General features: G+C 43.4%; 1 protein-coding gene across 5 annotated transcripts in view; it reads right to left on the bottom strand.

Moving 5' to 3' along the window:
• Nucleotides 1-12,389, bottom strand: part of Adgrl3 (adhesion G protein-coupled receptor L3) — a 734,036-nt gene extending 721,647 nt beyond the window's left edge. For 3 of the 5 annotated variants that reach the window (XM_050149588.1, XM_050149591.1, XM_050149589.1), the window contains exon 1: nt 10,810-12,384. The gene's annotated coding sequence lies outside the window, so the exon portion shown is untranslated. Of the gene's footprint in view, nt 1-10,809 lie in introns of all 5 variants that reach the window. The other 2 variants (XM_050149593.1, XM_050149590.1) reach the window with 2 other exon arrangements.
• Nucleotides 12,390-14,299: the final 1,910 nt, after the last annotated feature.

Below are 14,299 nucleotides of genomic sequence, written 5' to 3'. Positions count from 1 at the left end.
CCACTTGGTAGGCAGAGGTGGTGCCGGAGTCAGGGAAGGAATGAGGATATGGAAGATTACTGACCATCTCATCTAGCCAACTTGGCAAGCTTCGGGTTCACAATGAGACCTTTTCTCAAAAAAATAAGTTGGGGGCTAGAGAGAAGACTCAGGAGTGTCTATTGCTCTCCCAGGATTAGGATTTGATTCTGAGGACCCACATGGATTCACAACAACCTGTAACTTCAGTACCAGGGCATGTGATGCTCTCTTATATCATCTATGGACTCGTATACATATGTAGCATGCATAAATTTACCCATCATCATACATTACATTCATACACATATAGGCATGCCCACGCACACATACACAAAAAGAGCAATACATTTACTACCCTACACTCATATAAACAAACTTTAGAGTACCACTTTACCTCGGTTGTTCGTTCAGGCTCTGAGGTTGACATAGTAAAAATAGATTTAATGTCTGTCATTTGAAAGCATTAGTACTAGATATACTGAGATAAAGCTTCCTTAGAGTCACTGCATAAAGATGAAGTTACTTAGCCTCAATTATTTGAAACATCCCACTTGCTATATATTTGAAGAGTCTGTCTCTAAACGGAAGGTTTACTTGAATAAACATGCATTTCCATCTGAAGCAAGACATAATGGGTAGTGTACTAGCCAGTGTAAATGCTCAAACAGACGGATGGATACATATCCATAAACACATACTAATCCTTCTTTTACTTTCATTTGCATTTATTTTACGATGTGTTTATTCCCACACCATAATTTTGCCTCTCCAGTCTCTGTTAGGATATTCTTTCCTTCTATGCCATCTTCACCAAGGGTTCACTATGTGCTCCTATTTATAAAGATATCCAGACTTCGTGGAACTCAAATGCGAGTTAATTCCATCCTGAGGACTGTCTGGCCAGACCTCTGGGAAATCCTGTTCACAGAGGTGTACTTGGTGCCTATATAAGGTATTTCAAACCTGGAAGAACAGCACTGTTCTCTGGATTGTTAACACTACCCAAGAAGAAGCCAACATTCTGACCAAACCTGAGTTCAGTTTGCTCTTTGGACCTCATAGCAACTTGAGAACACCGAATTAAAAAAAAAAATGGCAAATTTCTTCTGTAAATGACATCTTTCAGTGTTCAGTGGGGGCTCACATATGCGGAGCCTTGATGACCTGTGACACAGTTTCAGCAACAGCAGGTGTTTCTGAACAAAGGTTGAAAATTCCTAACCCCTGAGTTACATGATCTTATTGGGTTTTCTGGGTACAGTATGTATGGAACAGTTGTACAAGATCACTCTAACTACTTACAGACAATGGTTTTCCTAGCCAGTCTTCTAATGATGGTTTGTTATCCTTAATAAAGGGTCACTACAGTGGACATTCAGATGATATGAACTGCCCTCTTTATTCTGTGGGGAATCATCTGATCTCAATTGAGTCTTCCCATCCCAGTTCATTATCTTCCCATCAACAGAGGAAATGGAACATCTTTACTGACTCTGCTTTGCCGGTAATACAGGTGTGGTATTCCTTATCCAAACTGCTTGGACTTATTCAAACTGCTCTGCGGTTTGAATATTTGCTTTTTGCTTAATATCTGCATGTGTATAGTGAGGTATCCGGAAACGATACCCAAGTATAAATGTTAAATCCTTCATGCTTCCTATGTAATTCCTATGCATATTGTCTGAATGTACATTTTTAATATATGAATTTGCATTTAGTGTCAGGTGAAGAATTTTCTCCCATGGCTTCATATTGGTAGTTGAGTAAGTTTTGAATTTTAAGAAGAGAAGGTGGTTCAGATAGCAGGATTTCTGCTTGAGCCTACTAAACTATAGTAAACAGCTCTAAAAACTACCTAATTCTAAATGTGGCAAAATCCAAAACTTCTAAACATACAGTAATGGGCAAGTGATAGACTAGGCAGGGGCTTATAACTAAAGCAGAAGCTCAGGAGGGGAGGATATGCTCAATAATACTGACTTAGGCAAAGAAAGTTTTACCAAAAAAAAAAAAAAAAAAAAAAAAAAAAAAAAAAACATGGTGACCTCCCACTAATCATTTCAACCTAAAACTTGAAGTGTCTTCTCAGTTCAAAGAAATAACAATAACTAAATATAACATGTCATCTAAGCTTTCCACATTGAATGGTCGCAAACATCCTAGCAGATATTGTCATAGAATGTTCATCATTTAGGAATGACTCTGAAACATTTGACTGTCAGACAGAAAGTTGTGGAAAGTGAAAAAGACATTTAACTGAACGGTTCCTAAGCTGAAAATACTGTATTATTGTTAAAGGAAATAGTTGCCTCAGTTCTGCCTCCATAGTCAATTGTTCTTAATAGAAATAAAACTCCCTAGAAAACTTCTATTGAATCTTTAAAGACCCCGTAAAGAAGAAAAAGCAATAGACATACACATGCCTTGTGTTAAACAAAAGTATTTCTCAATAGGTTCTTTGTCCATTCTATGAAGTCATGATCTGTATTCTGAGTCCAAGGTTCAAGCAACAACCATTAGCCTTTGACAAATCAAGAACACTGAAAATTTGAAGGAAAGAAAATGGTCATGTAAATCAGCTGAGGGCTCCCTTGCCTGCCAGAAATCAAATCTCATGTGGAAAGATGACCATCAGTCAGGCCCATTTCCTCTCAACCAGAAGTCTTTATTTGGAAGAGCTTTGAGCAAAAGAAGGGGGAATGAAACCAAAACAAAACAAAACAGGAGACTGTTGAAAACCCTCTCACAGGGTCAGCTGTCAATGGAATGCATTTTAGTATTCAAGTTACCCACCCGAGCAGAACATCAAAAACTGGGCTGAGTCTCACCCCTATTCTCACAGGCTCAGGCTACTGTGAGCCACTGGGGGCTGTCCTGAATAGTAACACACTCTGTCTCTGCGGGATGCATAAACACCAACACAGGCTGATCAAACAGAAAGGGCTGTCAGGGATTTGGTTTTGTTTTTTAACTTGGCTTTCATTTTCTTGAGTCATACTTTCAAACACTTAAGTGTGCTGCATTTTAGCAAGTCAACTGTTCGACATGCAGGCTTTTGGTTTGGTTTTGTCCCCCACTACATCTTCATAAGCTGTTATGTTGTAGATTTTTCTTCTCCACATAAAAGCTAAAAGAGTCACACATTAATAAGAGGAGGAGGAAGTGGAGGAGGAAGAGGAGGAGAAACTCTTATTGGCAACAGTCACTGGAATATAGATGTTCATTCTCAACTCTGGACTTGTTTAAGAGCTTTTCGATACTTCTAGACTTTAAGGCAATTTTTGGATTCTGAATTATAAGTTTCCGTTGCATAATTCATGTATAGCAATCTTATGAGTACTTGTACTTTCGGGTTATAAATCTTTCAAAAGCAGGGAAATCTGTAAATCTTGGAAGTGGATGATGACTTGATTTGGTTACAACATTGAGGCAGTTAATTCTTAAAGAGCTGTTGACACCCTGTGAAAAGAAGTTCTGCTGTTTAACTTGAAATGTTTTAAGTTAAATGGTTATTTTCATGATTTAAAGTCAATCTTCAAGCATAGTGCCAGTGCTAGGTCAATGTCAAAAAGACTTTTTTTTCCTGGTCAGGATTATTTGGGGTGAAGGAATTAGTAACAGAACTTAACATTTTTAGTTGAAAGAAAGCACTCAGAAATGAAAATTTAAATGTTTAACAAAAAGAGAGATAAAAGAAAGAACAGTAAGAAAAATACTAGACCCCAAATTTTCTTAACTGCTTAACAAATCATCAATGTGCTTTCACAGATCATCAATAACTCCTCAATTAAGAAAATGATATTTGCTTTAGATGTGTTTTCATAATGATTGTACTCAAGGATATTTCTAATAACACTATGACCGATAGTATCAGGTACCACGAGTCAAATACTCCCTTGAGAAGAGAGCAGACACATTTATATTTACTTCTTATTCTTCTTCCCAAACCACCAATGTGAATTTACTTTGTTTCTCACATAGAGTTGGAGGAGATAGATCTGTGGATGCTCAAGAGTATAATCAGGTGTCTGCATTCCAAAGGCCGTTTCTGAAGAGCTCATAACTAAAAACAGTTTTTGGTTCTGCCTATCTATGCAGTACGATTTAGTTCCTGTAAAACTGTGAAAGCATCGATCCAAGTGCTAAGGACGATGCATATAATAGTACTGAATTCACAGTGATAGGTCTGATCTCAGACTTACAGAGCTCCATAGAAAACATGCAAAAATGGGTATAGTCTACACACACACACACACACACACACACACACTTCTCAGTATATGTCCAAAAACTAGACTCATAAGAACTAGCACTCTCTAGCTAAACTTTAGCACCTAGTCAAGCTAATTTTATATGCAAAGCTTCTTTCACCATTAGTTAGGCATTTCAACCACTCCCATACAGACTGAGCCATAGGATATAATTACCCCAAGGATCCTTTTCACTGAAATGGCCTGTTGTGGTGCTTAGGTAATGATTAACAGATTAAGTGTGTAGTGAGTCGTCTTGATATCACTTCAGAAAAGTGATTTCCTCCCTAATAATTCCCAAGATGCATAAATATTCAATTAGGGTCTTTGAAACTAGTTTTGATTGAGCATTCACACTACCCAACTTCAGCTTTAACTCATACTGACAAAGGGGTTCTGTTAATTTCTTCTATGAATAAAATGTCAACAGCTCCCCATGAGTTGTAAGGTACAAGAGTAAAGTAAGGACTATTTTTTTACATGAAAAAAATTAATTTAGCAAGATTTTAGTACATATTCTGAAGGACTGATGTGGAACAGAACTGCATATCTGAATCACATAAGGAATTGATTAACATTCCCTAGGACTCTTGGGAGATCCAGTATTAATGATGATGATGATAATAATAATGATGCAATAAAGACAGCAATCATTGACTATTTATTATAATTTCTTCAGAATTTGTTTTCAAATCTTCCAGTATATGTCCCTATTAAATTTTCCCAACAGTCTGTGAATGTGATAAAACTGTCAATCTCATTAGGATAAAGTAGGAAACTGAGGTAAAGTAAGATCAAATGCCTTGCCCCAAGGCAAATAGCTTCCCAACTTGTAGATAAACACAAGGTTCTCCTTATCTCTACACCATGCTGCCTTTCAAGATGAACTACCCCTTCTGAGTGGATTTAGATTGTTGTATGACTCTCTGCAACCATCCAAGTGCTGGTCAGCAGATCTAACTGGAGATGCTGACCAAAACACTAAACATCAAGTTTCTCGCAGAATGCCGAGGAACAGAATAACGAGAATGCTAAGTAACTAGTAAATACAATATGTCCAACCTGCTTGTGTTTCTGAAGCTTGAGTTGAACTTGATTATTCTTCGTAGATGTTCCTTTTTATGGTCATATGGGTGACAGTTATGTGTAACAGAGGCAGATGTGGGGAAAGTTTGAGGGTCTCAGTCTTCCTTTAAAATGTCATTTTAAAGGTCATTCTTTAAAATGTCATTCTTTAAAATGAATGATGCAAGGTGTTTTATGGATATGCTATCTGAAACGATCACTGCTTATGTGTTAGTAAGCTAGAAGTTTCATAGAAGGCAGGAGCACGTAAATGCACATGCCATACAGCAGCAGAACAATGATGTCATCATGAACCACATTCCTTCTGGAAATCTTAAGTGTACAAGTTTTCAAAGGAGAAGAAGAGGCAAATAATGTGGGAGTATGACTATGAAGATGTTTTTTCTCTTTGCAGATTTTTGAAGGGATCTCATGGCCTCTGAGTTCCTAGAAACACACTTAGAAAGCACCAATCTAAGAACATTTTCAGTTCGACACAATAACTGAACTGCAAATTTCACAAGATGGATGCTGTTAGTATGGAAGACTTGCTTCTCCATCCTAAAGACAGTTTTTAACATGAAATGGGTTGGCATTAACATTATTCCATTTAAACTTTTGAATAACGTAGGCCAAAATTTTAACTTCATTTAGTCTGTACTTACTCCTGAGATGACATTCATTAACATTAAAGTTATTTTCTTTTTATAATGTCAATAGAACATAGCAAGACATGAATAATTTCATTATCTGTTAGTATGTATAGACTCTGAAGCTAGGAACATAGAGCACTTGCTTGACTGGTGGTGCAGGAGAATTGTCTGTATTCTGTTAATCATGTTTTAAATAAACGCTGATTGGCCAGGCAGGAAGTATAGTTGGGTAAACCAGACAGGAAGTAGAGGTGGGGCGATGAGAAGAGGAGTATTCTGGGTAGAAGGAAGCTCCCTCTGCAATCCTGCCCAGATCACAGAAGAAGTAGGATGTGACCTGCACAGCTAAAAAAGGTAATGAGCCATGTGGCTAACATAGATAAAAACAATGGGTTAATATAAGTGATAAGAGCTAATAAGAAACCTGAGCTAATGGGCCAATCAGTTTATATCTAATGTTGACTTCTGTGTGATTCTTTGGGGCTAAATGGCTGTGGGAACTGAGCAGGACAGAAACCCCAACAAGCAGCCCCTAATGTTACAGACTGGCACATACAAAGCCCTGGGTTCAAGTTTTACCACAGGCAGGCGGAAAAAAAGAAGAAAAGGCTCACAGCAATCTGCTATGATAAAATATAGGCAGAACTACACCCACCCACAAAATAAATGGAGTTCAGTTGCTTCAGAGTAAAATAACTAATTATCTGTTTTTACATTTTTTTGTCAATGAATGAGTACATTTCAAAATTCTAAGAAAATCATTACATTTGGCTAATTATGATGTCGAATTAACTTTATTACTATCTAAATCAGGAAAATTACTGACACATTTTGAGGTTGGAGGGGGACAGAACAGCATACAAATCATTAATGTTAAGTTCAGACAAGTTCATACAAGCTTTTCAAATGTATAGAAGCATCAGTATCAAGTTCATAATGAATGAAATACTGGAGTTTTCTTCGCAAAAATTAAATTCTCCATAACCATGTGCATGCACACATAGTTATTGTGTATATGTGTGGATTAATGAGAAAACAGCAAAAAAATCGAATTTGACTGCTTTTCTTTTCACAAACTAAGGCATTCATTAAGCAAATGCATTTGCATAAGACAAAAGGACACAAATGCAACAATCATCTGAGAACACATATGACCTAAGAGGCAAACCCGGGTAAGTTACAACACAGCTTCATTCCACCCTCAGTGAACAAACGCATGTTTTCAATGCAATGCAAATCTAAGGAATCAAAGGTAAAAGAGCCATTTATTTGTGAAACTTAGGTTAAGCCAAGCTGCCTTTCCTCCCAAACACTCACAGCATCACTCACACCAGGCTAAGTTAAAGCATCCCAGTATTTCTCAATATTAGTGCATGATTCTAAATACAAAAATCACACTCAGTTTCCTTGCTGATTTCCGAAACTAAATTCGTTCCTTTCAACAGTCAGAGTCCTTTTTCACTTGGCAGCCCTTTTCCAAGAGTTTCAAGCAAATTGTAAAATGGTCCAGATCAGATCTTAAAAAACAATTCGGTTCTGCATTATGGTTTGACTAACTTCAATCTTTGTGATCTTATACTCTTTTTAAATCTACGACTTATGGTTTTCGTGGCTATAGCTCTTTGTGAATCACAGGTGAATCAAGTCCATAAAATTTGGACTGTTGTTGAATACTAGAAACAATGCCGGGCACAGCAGCTGGAGCCAGTAAGTCCCACACTGGCCATTATTCCCTCCGGGGCAGGGAGGAGTGAGGGAGTAGATCTGCAAACTGCAAAAAGAATATCATTAAGAAAATTATTTCTGAAAGACTTTCCATTCATATTTTTCAGCAGGACTTTCAATCTCAAGCATAAGCATCATGCTAGGCAATCTAAACTGAGACATCAAAAGCATTTCCCCAGTTGACAAATCACTGGCTGTCTGGTTTATCACTCTTCTGGCCAGGGAGGCCTGATGCAGCCTAACATGTCTACATCAAGAAATTAAATAGTTCACATAAACCTTTGTACTCATGGCTCCTCCTACTCCAGGTCTCTGGAAGGACTCTGCTCACCCATACAACTCAGAGTGGCAGATTGTTGAATATTCACCTTCAGACAGGGCACTACATTGACAGAGTCAGCCCTGATGACATCAGGACCTGTGGAATGTATGACTGCTAGGAAACACATGCTGCTGAGAAGCAGAGAACACACCTGATGGGATCTTTCAGCACAAAGACTGCAAATCGCTGAGAGCTGCTGAAAGGGGAGGGAACGCAGCACACTTCAGCCCTCAGAAATGTTTGCAAGTACAGAGACTTTCACACAAACCCCCCAGAAAGGAACAAACTAGAGGAAACAAGATTCTAGGGGGTTAAGCCCTCAATCTCTAGGCTTTTTATTTTTTATTATGATCAGGGTTGCTTACTGTCTCTTGTAAATATCTTAGAAAATACAACTTCATCAAGATTATTCAGTACTAGTCCTTTGAATCCTATGCTCTGTGAAGTGGTCAAAGCCATAATGTAAGTATACTTAAAAATAAAATACACATTTACAAAAAAAGGATTCTTTAAAATAAACTAGGTCATAACCATTTTCAACAAACATCAAAGTAGTTAGAAGTAATATACAATAGGTAATGCAATGCATTTTAATTATTGTATTTTAAAAGTAGTTATTTTTGCAAGCATAAGTTTATTAAAATGTGTTTATCTCTGTGCATTTGTTACCCATTCTCCCATTACTTAAAGAGTGGAGAAAGAAATAAACAGAAAACTACAACGCTAACAGGGATTTCAGCATAAACATCCTCTTGATTCCTACGCAAATTATCTGGTATCCTCTGTTGGTTACATTGGAAAACAACTGGCAATTCTACTTGTAACCCGAATACAGATAAATTGGGCGCCAGAACTGCTTGCTGATCACTTAGTTACCATTCCAGATTGAAAAATGAGTTTGGGGTCTGGCTAACCTCTGTTATCTCATAGACAAATGCAGCTGACTTTCCAAATGCAATATCACTAAAGTGTTTCCTTGCAGATTGTACGATGGCATTCTTTAACTAGCGATGACAGCCCATATGACACCAAAATTAGCAGACCTCCCATTTACTTCAGGGAAAAACACAGAAGGCGTTTTTCCTTCCTGCCAGAGTCTATGTGTCTCCTCATTTCCCCCAGCAGCTGGCCACAAAGATGTAGAATCAGAGGGGCGAGCAGTCTTATACTTCCTAATGAGTAATTCGCCCAGGAAAGTAAACACACCAGACACCAGCAGGTTAGTCTCTGAGGGAGACGGTGGCAAAGATGCTTACACTGTTGTTTACAATGTTCTCTAACTACTGCAGTCAGGGAGCACGGGAGCCTCAGAGAGGAGACACCCGGGAGGAGGCTCCCAAGCCTCCAGTTCGCCCAACTGTTCTATCACTGGTCATCAATAAAAGCACCACACGTTTCTATCCGGACGAGGAGAGTGGCCAGATAAGACCAGAGCTTCTGCAGACTAGACTTGATTACCGCAAATCTGCAAGAGGTGACTGCTGGAGCAGGTCCCCATCAAGGCCAATCTGGAGTACGTACGTGGGGCGCTGCACCAGCGACTCCAAGCATTGCACACATCTCCAGGGGAGAGGGAATCTGCCGCTAGGCTTCCTTGCAACCCTACCAAGAGCCCTCTGGGCCTCCTCAAACCAGATTTTCCAGCTAAGTTGATCCCAAGCGATTTATATGAGCAAGCTCTACTCAAGTAGCTTCAGGTCACCCATCACTACACAGGTCTCCCCGCCACCCCAAGCGCGCAGGATACTATACACACAGATAACACAGACGGCGACCCCTGGCCACTACCCCTACAAACACAGAGCAGTACTGCTGGACATCTGGCATGTTCAGCCGCCACGTCCCGGGTAGAACCAGAGGCTGGGTAGCGCTGGTCCACGCGCTCCGCTTCAGAGACTATCCATCTCCCAAGCGAAGCACTAAGATGCCCCCTCTTCTACCTGTAACCTGCCACCAGGGCCACCACTGCTCTGCCCACCGCACCCTGGCGCCGCGGACGCCCCAACCATTGAACACCCTCTCTACACCGGTGCTCACTCTCAGCACAGCTCTACCCCTGTGCCAGCCACGAAAAGTGGTCGCTTTCTCCAACAATTATCGCCTTACAAAGCCTAGGCACTCAGGTTTAAATCAAACTGCCGTGAAGGGGACACACAAGAGGGGACACACGAGAGGAAGCAACGCGGTTCCACTTCTCAAGGGAGCGACCTGGGCAAACCCGGCCACCTTGGATGCTCCAAAGCAGACGTCCAGGGAGGATCACGCCAGGCTCACCACCCTGCATTCTCCATCACCCCAGACTGAGTTCCTCACCGGGTCCCTGTTCGTCCTCCAACCCGTTCCCACCTCTCGAGTTGCTTCAGACTAGCGGAGAAAAGGCGCCCCCTTGGTTGAAATCTGCCCCTACTAAAGGACAACATTAGGGTGACAAGGGAGGGAAAATGTTCGGGGTGGGATTCGTTCCTGTCATTCGGCGCGTGCGACTGCCAGTGCGCGGGTTTCCCTTTGCTCTACATCAGCCTCTGTCATCATATCGCCCAGTAGCTGGTAGAACCTCGAACCCGTGCCAAACCCCAGCGCCCACCAGCCAGGAGGCTCCCTTCCCGCTCCAGATCACGATCAGATGAGTGTGCGCGTGAGGGCGAGTGTGTGAAGGCGAATGTGTGAGTGTACGTGAACCCTGCACCCCCTCTCAGTTGCCCGCCCAACGGGTGCCGCCGCCTGCGCCCGAGCTGGGCGACCGCTGTTATGAAGAGTGCAAAGAATAAATTACCTTTCGTAATCGCCGGTCCCTGAGATGGTCCCATCAGTTGCTCAACAACCTGCAACCCGGTACAGTTTTCCACAATCCATCCATTGAGCCCCAGGGCAAAAAATGAAGAAGAAAAAAAGAAAGAAAGAAAAAAAAAAGAAAAAAAAAAGCTGGACCGGCCCCAGCGTAGACACCCCAGCCACACCAAGCAAAGAATGATAATCAAAACGCAGAGACGGCTGGAGGGTGGAGACCCCAGTCAAAGAAACAACAAAAAGTGTCTCTTTCCTTTCTTCTTCTACACAGCCATGGAGAAAGGGGAAGCCGGGAAAGCCAAATGCTTGTCTTCCTTTACGTTTCCTCGCTTCACACGCCCCAGGGGGCAAAAGCGGAGCAAAGAGAAGGAGGGTTCAAATGTCTCTCCCAGGGCACAGTTGCACAACTTCGGAGTCAGGCTGTGTCTCCGGCTGCAGCCCGCGGACCCAAGCGGGAGCTATTAACATGCGGCAGTGATAGCTAAGGCTGCCTTTCCTTCTCTTGCTGCCGCTGCCGCTGCCGCCGCCGCCGCCGCCGCCGCAAGAAAAGCCGCTGCTGAGGAGACCAAAAATCTTCCACCATCCCCCCCCAAGCCGATCTTTATATCCAGTTCTCCCACCCCACCCCCCTTCTCTTTCTTTTTCTTCTTCTTCCTCGTCCTCCCCTTTCCGCCTCCGAACGGGAGGGAGGGGATAGGTAGGGGCAGCGGCGAGTACCAGTAGTGGCTTCTCCGCCCAGCCCTGCTCGCCGTCCTCCTCTTGCTGCCCCCGAGGTGCTCCGGCTGTAGAGGGTCCGCTCTGCCGCCCGCAACCCGCTCGGAGAGCCCCGGAGCCAGCCGCGCAACTCCTTCCCCGGTGCACGGCGTGGACGCGCGGGTAGAGCGGGCGCCGGGCCGCCGAGGGCTGCGTGCCTGCCGGGGGTGGTGATCCCCGAGCACCGGTGGTGGTGGCCGATCAGCTCGCCGGCCGTGCCGGGTAGCTGCGGGCATGCGGGATCTTCATCGCGCGGCCCGGGCTCCGAGCCGCCGCCGTCACCGCCAAGCACCGCGGCCGCCGGCTTCGGTTCTTTTTCTCTGCTGGACTCCCCCGGAGCCACTGAGGCTCGGGGCGCCCTCCAGACACGCACACGCTGTCCCCCGCGCGCGCGCACTCACACACAGACACACGGGTGAGCTCCTGCCACAGCACACCGTGCAGCCCGCGCGCGCACACCCGGAGGAAGAGGACTGAGGCCAACAAAATAAATAAATAAATAAAAGAGAAGAAAGAGAGGGGAGGGGGGCGAGTCACAGGCGGTGGCGGCGGCAGCAGCTGCGGGAGCGGAGGCAGCTCGCAGTCCGCGAGATGCCAGCGGCGGCGGCGGTGGCACCCTCCCGGCCCGGCCGTGCCATCTGCATCCCCGCTCCTGGGAACCGGAGCGAGCGCTGCGGGCCGAGCAGGCAGAGGGACGATGCGCCCGCAGACAGGCAGTGTGCACGCTGGCGGCCAACGCAGCCGAGGCCGGAGTGAGCCACCGGCGGGGTGACGGGCGCGAGAGCTCCCAGGACCGGAGAGGGGGGCTCCAGCCCGAGAAAGGGGTGGCCAACAAAACCCGGATCTGGAGTCCGCGAGGGCTCCGCGGGCGCGGGCTCCACCTAGCCGCTCCGCAGATGCTTGGAGGTGGGAACCGCGGGGCGGCTACAGGAGGCTTCCCTTGCAGGGTTTGTCAGACAAAGGGTACCTCTCTCTGGGCTAGGAGCACGTCTCTCTCTCTCTCCTTTCCTCTCCTCGCTCTTTCTCCACTCTCCCTTTCCACTCTGCTGTCTCTCTCTCCACTGGTATCTCCTCACTCTCTTGTCTTCCTCCCCCACTCTGCTATAGGTGACTGAGGTACCAGGCTGGGAGTTCTGCCAGGGTCTTCCTTACAGGTGCAGAGTACTCCACGTGTTCTTTCTGCGGGTGCCGACTTCTAAAGCATTTCCTGTGTTTGGTCCATTTTCTGTTCCTTCAAACTTACCTCGGTGTGCAAGTTCACAGCAATATTAAAAGCATCTTACCCCGAAAAATGGGGCATTGGGAATACAATGGTTTTGATTTCATGATGTCAATAAATATTACCATAAGGGATATAGAAATCTATCTTGATTCTAACTCCATGCTTTCTGCTGTGGTAAAGTTTGTTCAAGTGACCTTCGTCAATTATTGCACCTCTTTGAGGTGTTTTTGTAATGAGATGGTTAAGTATACAAGTGTTTCTTTTTTTTTTCCTCTGAAATAAAATTTCCTCACTTCCACGGGCTAAGGAGGTATTTTCTATACCAGTATGCTCTAGTAACTAAGATTTATTGTATGAACCCCGCAAGTACATGCAGCCCTACTCAAGTCTCCCAGGTTGCATGAGGTTGTATAGCTTCATAATGATTTAACTTCCCGTGGGACTCCAAAGCTTCATAAATTCGAAACTTCAATGCCAGCACATCTGTAGAACTTAAAGGTCATCATAATTAGCTGACCATCCCCACCTCACGTGATTATCAGAATTGCATTCATTCTTCATAGTTCAACTCCAAAGCCATAAACCCCAAGAAGCCTTTTCTTATCTAGCCTAAAAGTGAGAAAATAAGTTCTTGTAACATATGACATGCACACTAAATCCGTTATCTTCTCCGTTAAGATTCGGATCCCAAGTGTCCACCAAAGGTCTTTATGTCAAAGGTCACTATCCGGTCACTATCGAGTTGCTATTGAGAGGTGGGAGAACTTTTAAGAGGTTGGGCCTGCTGCAAGATCTTAGAACCTTGGCGGTGTGACCTTGTGGAGAATATAGGAACCCGTCAGACTCCGACTTCTGCTTCCGAGTCACTGGGAAGAGAACAGCTTTTCTTCACCATACAATCATAAGTATTGTTCTATAACATAGATACCAGAAACAACAGAGCCAATTAAACACGGACTGAAGCTTCAAATTGTAGGCCAAAACAAACCTTTCCTGCCATGAGGGTGATTGTCTAGATGTATTGTCACAGGAACAAAAGTGTGGCCAGTTCCGGCAGCACTTTGGTAACATCTCTACCATAGGCCTATTTCATTCTGCTCACCTCTGGCTTAAAATTAAATAACTAGGTACTTGTCCATATAGCTTCTCAGATTATGAGAGCTATGTTAAAGATGAATTCCAAGCTTTAGTTTTCTTTATTAGAAAAAAAAACTATACTGTACCCATAGGTCTTTGCATATACAATAATTCCTTTGGGTGGGGAAGAGAAGCCAAAGAGATCTAATGGCTGAATTCTGACCAAGAATATTTTCATAGGCTCAAGTATGACTGCTTGAATTTTCTTAATACAGAACAGCTACAAGTTCCCATGAGTACTTAAATACAAATTGACATCCGAACTCACTTTTAACCTAAAACAAATAGCTTCACAAAGAAAAGGCTAGCAAGTTGTGCTGAGCCTCTCAGCTGTACAGGAGGCAAAATGGAAACAACTCAGTTC

Source organism: Alexandromys fortis, unplaced genomic scaffold (genome assembly GCF_014885135.2).
Source record: "Alexandromys fortis isolate MF-2015 unplaced genomic scaffold, M_Fortis_MF-2015_v1.1 scaffold_0, whole genome shotgun sequence".
NCBI classification, from domain to species: Eukaryota; Metazoa; Chordata; class Mammalia; order Rodentia; family Cricetidae; genus Alexandromys; species Alexandromys fortis.
The sequence above is the reverse complement of the archived record's forward strand: the minus strand, read 5'-3'. Positions and strand labels throughout refer to the sequence as shown.